We start from the raw sequence: 6,000 nt of genomic DNA, 5'->3' as shown, positions 1-6,000 counted from the left end.
GAAGCAATAAAAAGCCATCCTAAGGCTTCATTAAGGATAGCTTTTGTATTGCTTTCTAAAAGAGCTTTCAAATTTAAAAAAATCTTAGTTCAAAAAATTTTGTACTAAAAAGTTGTTTTAAAAAGTAGTAAGAAAGCTGTCCCTAAACATTGTACGGCTCGTAAAAATAGATTTTAGTATAAAATTTCTTAGAAGCCGGAAAAAAATAGTCTAAAACTGTCCCAAACAAAGCATAATTAGAATAAAATCAAAGAGCGAAATAGCAAAAAGAAACCAGGTCAACAAAAGGAACAATTATTACGTCCTCCGACCGGACGTAGAGGAACGTCCGGTCTGAGCCAAATTCCCGCCAAAAAACGAGTTGTACCGAGCAAATACCGAGCAATACCAAACAATAACGAAGAATATCATCATTTGAAGACCCAATACCGAGTTATACCAGGCTTTACCGAGCAAATACCGAGTTATACCAAAAGTTGTACCGAGTTTTTCCCAGAAAAACTCGGTACAACTCGGTATTTCTCGATACAGCTCGGTATAACTCGGTATTGGTCTTCATAGAACGGTATTCTTCATTATTATCAAATAATACCTAGTTGTACCGAGCAAATACCTAGTTTTTTGATGGGAAATTGCTTCCGACCGGACGTTCCTCTACGTCCTTGCACCGAACATAATAAAAGTTCCAACAAAAGAGCTTTTAATTTCGATGTCATTGTACTTGTAAGGCTATATTTTATGTTATTAAATCTTTTAGCATATTTAGAAATATGAGATTGTCTGTATACGACTAATAATCAAAATAGTGAATAAAAAAAGATTGCAGTGCGTTCATATCCGATTAATTTGCAGTCTTAATGAGTAAAAGGAGTGGAATACAGGTTTATGATGCAGGACGGCACGCTCTCCTGTCTGTCGATGGAAGAGACAGGTCATGGAAGAATTTTTAAAAGAGGATCAATTAGTTGTTTTCTCTAAGACACGTAGTTTTTATGCATTTGAATTGACTAATATTTATTCAATTCCATCGCAGCAATTCTGTATCACCATCTTAGCTGTACAATAAATGCTTACATTTAAGAAAGAAATTTGGCTAACTTTTTTTTTTTTTGGAAATTTGGCTAACATTGGCAAAACTTGACTCGATTAAAAGGTTTAGATAGAAAGAGTGAGAGAAAAGAGTGAAGTATGAAAAATAGAAGAGGGGCTAAATGGTCTCTATGAACATTAAGAAACAGTATGAAGTTTTAAAGAATGTCTCTCTCTTTTTTCCTTAATAAATGTCTTTTCATTTCTTATTTATAGGACTAAAAGGGGTTTGGGAAAAGCTAGACTTTAAAAAATATAAAGAAATAATATATGATATGACAAATATAGGCTAACACAAATAGATAGGCTCTAGTGAAAGATACACTTGTGCCCCTCTGTCTCCAATGAAAGTTAGGATAGCAATCTTGAGATCCTCGGGTGAGTCCTAAGGGATGTGTGTCATTGACATGTCTATGTTGGTGAATCCCATAGATGAGTGAAGAGTCCCCAAACCTATGCCATCTTACTTGGTAGCTTTGCCAAAATGAGTCTAGGCCTTAGAAGAGGAGCTTTATGCATCAATGAAAAGTTTTAGGAAGGGAGAGGTAGGATAGAGGCATAATAGAATTACAAAGCACAATTGGTTTCCTCTACACACCCTTAGAAACCTACAGTTCCTTTCCATCCCTACTACTCCATCACTAGACATACAAGCCCGAGGAAAATATCAAAAGAGGTTGAGAGAGCTCGTGTTTGTAAAAGATGAGAAGTCACTCGACCCATGCAAACCGTTATAGCCCTAATAGTAGCATCAAGTTGGAAATATGTTATTGATATGGACTTAGCAAGGAAGAGGACTAAGAAGGCATTAATGCCCAAGCCCAAGCCCAAGCCAACATAAGGAAAGAGAAAAGGAATAATCTTACTATCTAAGGATGAATAAAAGTTGGAAGATGGAAAAGAGAAGGAGGAGGAAAAGAAGAAGAAGATATATAAGGGCTCAAATGCCATTGAGAACCTCTAAGGGCTCAAATGCCAAGTGTGTGGATGACCCCATATGCCCAACTAAGAAGAAATATAACATTTAGGTTTGCTCCCATATAACTTATTCTTGTTATTGTTGAATAACATGTAGTTGATACTACTCCTAATTAAATTAATTCCCCTATATTTAATAGTAGTTTTTGCTATATCACTTTTTGAAACTCATTTATGATCAATGTTTGAGATGAAATAAAGGTTGCAATAGTAGTTCAATAGACGGAATCATTCATTAAGAAAGGAAGATCTTATCTTGAGGATTATGAATATATCTCTTATCCATGATTTTTTAAGTACTTATTTAATTTGATGGTACTTACAACTCTCACCAGAAATTGGTCGAACTTTAACCATTATATTGTAACACTAGCAATCATAATGCTTCGCTACTTTATGTATTTGTGGCATTTTATATAAGAATTTAAGAAAGTAATTATTAGAAGATTCAATGGTTCACTTTGAAAATTTATCTTGCATGGACTAAGGAAGACTCAATAGAATTCTTTTAAGACTTTGGTTGATTATATTTTAAGGTGGTGAAACTTAACTATTACATGTAAACCACATATAAAAGAGAATAGTGCAGTTACCATTTTAATGGGACAAATCACAACGACTATTTCTATGTTGTTAAAGTTATCTTTCATTCGTATTTCTTAAGTTAGTTACAAAAGAAGCTATCATTTAATGTGAGAATATTAAAAGTGTATTGTATCTATGTGAAAGTCAAGGATAATTTTTCTTAAGCCTCCAATTCAACAAATTTTGGAAAACTACTATTGTTTCAACCACTACTTGAAAAATTAGATGAAAAATGGATATAACTACGATAGAGCTAGCAAATTCAATCCTTCCCTCTACTAAAAACTCCAACTGAATTCATTGGTAAGAATTGATCATTCTTATTTTCTTAACTAAATTGCCATTCAGAAGCTCTTAAAAATAGCTATGTAATTAGGTATGAAACTCCCACAAAAAAGATGAAATCAACAAGATCAATGACCCATCTTATTATTATTATCAAAAATTATTTGGACATACAAATAATAGGTGTATTATGTTTAATGGTTAGCTTGAGTGGCAATGTAGTACTGATTAGATTCATTTTTTTATGAAGTTTCACAAAATGTCACTTAGAATATTTTTATCAATATAGTTCATCTCAACATTTATTATAACTAATTATTAGTTTGCCACATCTTTGATCATGTTGCACAACTTTTTTAGTAGGTACCATGCTAATTATTCTAATCCCTATTATATCATAGGGTTTGATACAATATTGCGTGGATGTTCTACATATCAAGATGATGTTTAGTGATGTACCAAATTTTCTTTCAGCTATATAATTTACACAGTGTATCTAGCTATGGGTATCTGACGTCTCTCATACTTTACATTACATTGATGGCATTTATTATATTCCACCATTTTAAAAGTTTAATCTTTTATTATATCTTAATTTATATTGATCTTGTTTCCATTGATGACATGAAAAATGAAGAGGAAGAAACTAATATTACTCTACTATGAATGTCATTTTTCCTTTTCATGTTGACATTGAGAGTTTATTTAATGATTACTATATTATATTGCAATTTTTTAATGATAATACTATAACATATTCATTTAGTTTAATGCAAGTGCAGCAAGAACCTAATACTAATCTTAAAGGTTATTAAATAGATTATGACGATGATCATTTAGATTATCTTACATTAAAAGGTAGCAAAATATGTTTTCTTAATATCCAAAATTAATATCCAATCAACCATTATTCATTAGGACTGGTTTTAATGGGTGGTTACAAATAATTAACCACTCTCTTCTCATTCACAAACTTATTCTCTCTCTCTCTCTCTCTCTCTCTCTCTCTCTCTCTCTCTCTCTCTCTCTCTCTCTCATTTTAAATTTCAAATGGATGTAGGACTCTTAACAAAGTTTTTTTTATTGGAGCATGAATGGATTGATATGTATTTGAAGAAATTGTGAGTGTTTTACTCAAGGAATATGGCTAGGTGGTCAATTCCCATATAATGAAAATTGCTTCAGGGCAATCTTATCTTTCTACTTTGGTGTGTAACTTACCTTTTATTACTAATCCCATGTGTTTTATTTTTATAATTATCTTCTATTATATTCTTTACACAAATTAAGGACTTTTCCTTAAAATTACATTAAAACTCCCATTAAATCCATGTGCCAAATATGGATGAATCAATGCCTTTTTTTCTACCTCTGATATGCAATTATAAACTACATGAAACCCTACCAATTACTCATTATTCTACACAATTTGATTAGGATATTAAACTTGCTTATTCATGAAAATTATCCATAAGATCTACACGATATTTTGCAACCAGTAGTCTTAAAGAAATCCATTTAAAGAGTGATGATGACACCAGGAGATGTCTCATTTTGACTCAAATGCACTAGACTATTCTTGTACTATTGGCATTTTAATAGAAGTCTCAGTTGTTTTCTTTCTAACACTCTCCCATGATGGTTACCCAGTGTCCTATTAGAAAGAGGTATATTACAAATATGTGAGAAAGGGAAAGATCTTGTTGTTATAGAAATCCTAAATCAATGCCACTAGATCCAAAACATGTATAGAAGCAGAGATAAGGCGTTTGTTGGCCGTTAAATGAAATCTCGAGCATTTTTTTAAATAAAATCACTTGTGAAAATGGATCATATTTAAATATTTTATAACGCCCCTTATGTATTAAATATGATCTCTTAAACTAATGTAAAAAAACCCCGTATATGTGCTCCAACAAATATGTTGAAGTTATAAATACAAATATCTGAGAATGTTGCGTAGGATCAAATGCTCACTAATATACATTCTATGTATTTTTAAACTAAATAAAATATGCATGTGCACTGACAAATGCATTAGGAACATAAATGTCTGAGAATGTTGCGTAGGGTCAAATTCCTACAAATATAATAATTCATTTTCAAATTAAATATAACATGTATATGCTCTGATAGTTACATATGATTCCTAAATCCAATGGTCCGAGAATGCTATGTGAGTCAAATACTTGTTTGATTTAAAAATATTTGTTTTTGAAAAAGGATTAATTTACTTTGGGAGAATTGAATTTCTGGGATTTTAAATTTTAAAATTAAACTCTCATTATGAATGATATATCACCTCAAAAGGAAAATATATCGTTCTCTAATGGGTTTAAATCTCAAAGTTTTAAATTCATCCCAATTACTATAATCAAACTCAAGAGGAGACAACATATGATCCCAAAGGATCAAAATGATGTTTGATCAAATGTTTAACTATATTGATTGGGATAGGGGATCATTAATTTTGTAGTCAGAATAATAATAGAAAGACATATCTTTCCGGGGACAGTGGATATCGCTTATTATTAATCAATTGAAAACGATATGATGATCATAAAATTTAAGTTTCCCAAAGATAATTAATTGAAGGTTTTGAAAAGTTTAATTTTTAACAATCAAGTCTGAGTTTCTAAATCTCCCGAGCGTAAACCATCTTAGTTAATTACATCGTAGGAAATATAAGTTTCCTACGAATACTCTCGATTAAAATAGCAATAAAAATTTTATTTAAGATTTCAAAGTTCGATGTCAAAGGAGATAAGTGTTAGAAATTTCAAGTGGGGTCGGTTTAAGGTTGAACACTTATTTCTGGAGTTAAAGCAAGAAAAGTATGAGGTATTTTAAGATTCTGAATCACTTCAAAAACACCCCAGCCTATCCTAAGTGTTGGGCTTGAATTTGGTTGAAGGAGATTTAAGTTAAATGGTCAATTTTATTAAAAAGTTGGGATTTAATTCCCAGAGGTTGAGGTCTTATAACCTGAGCTTGCCTCAGAACCTAAGTCTAAATTGGGTATTGAAAAGTAACCCGAACCTTGCTAATATAGTGCAAATTTGG

This window comes from Dendrobium catenatum, unplaced genomic scaffold, assembly GCF_001605985.2.
Source record: "Dendrobium catenatum unplaced genomic scaffold, ASM160598v2 fragScaff_scaffold_488, whole genome shotgun sequence".
Lineage (NCBI taxonomy): Eukaryota > Viridiplantae > Streptophyta > Magnoliopsida > Asparagales > Orchidaceae > Dendrobium > Dendrobium catenatum.
This window is presented reverse-complemented; position numbering follows the sequence as displayed.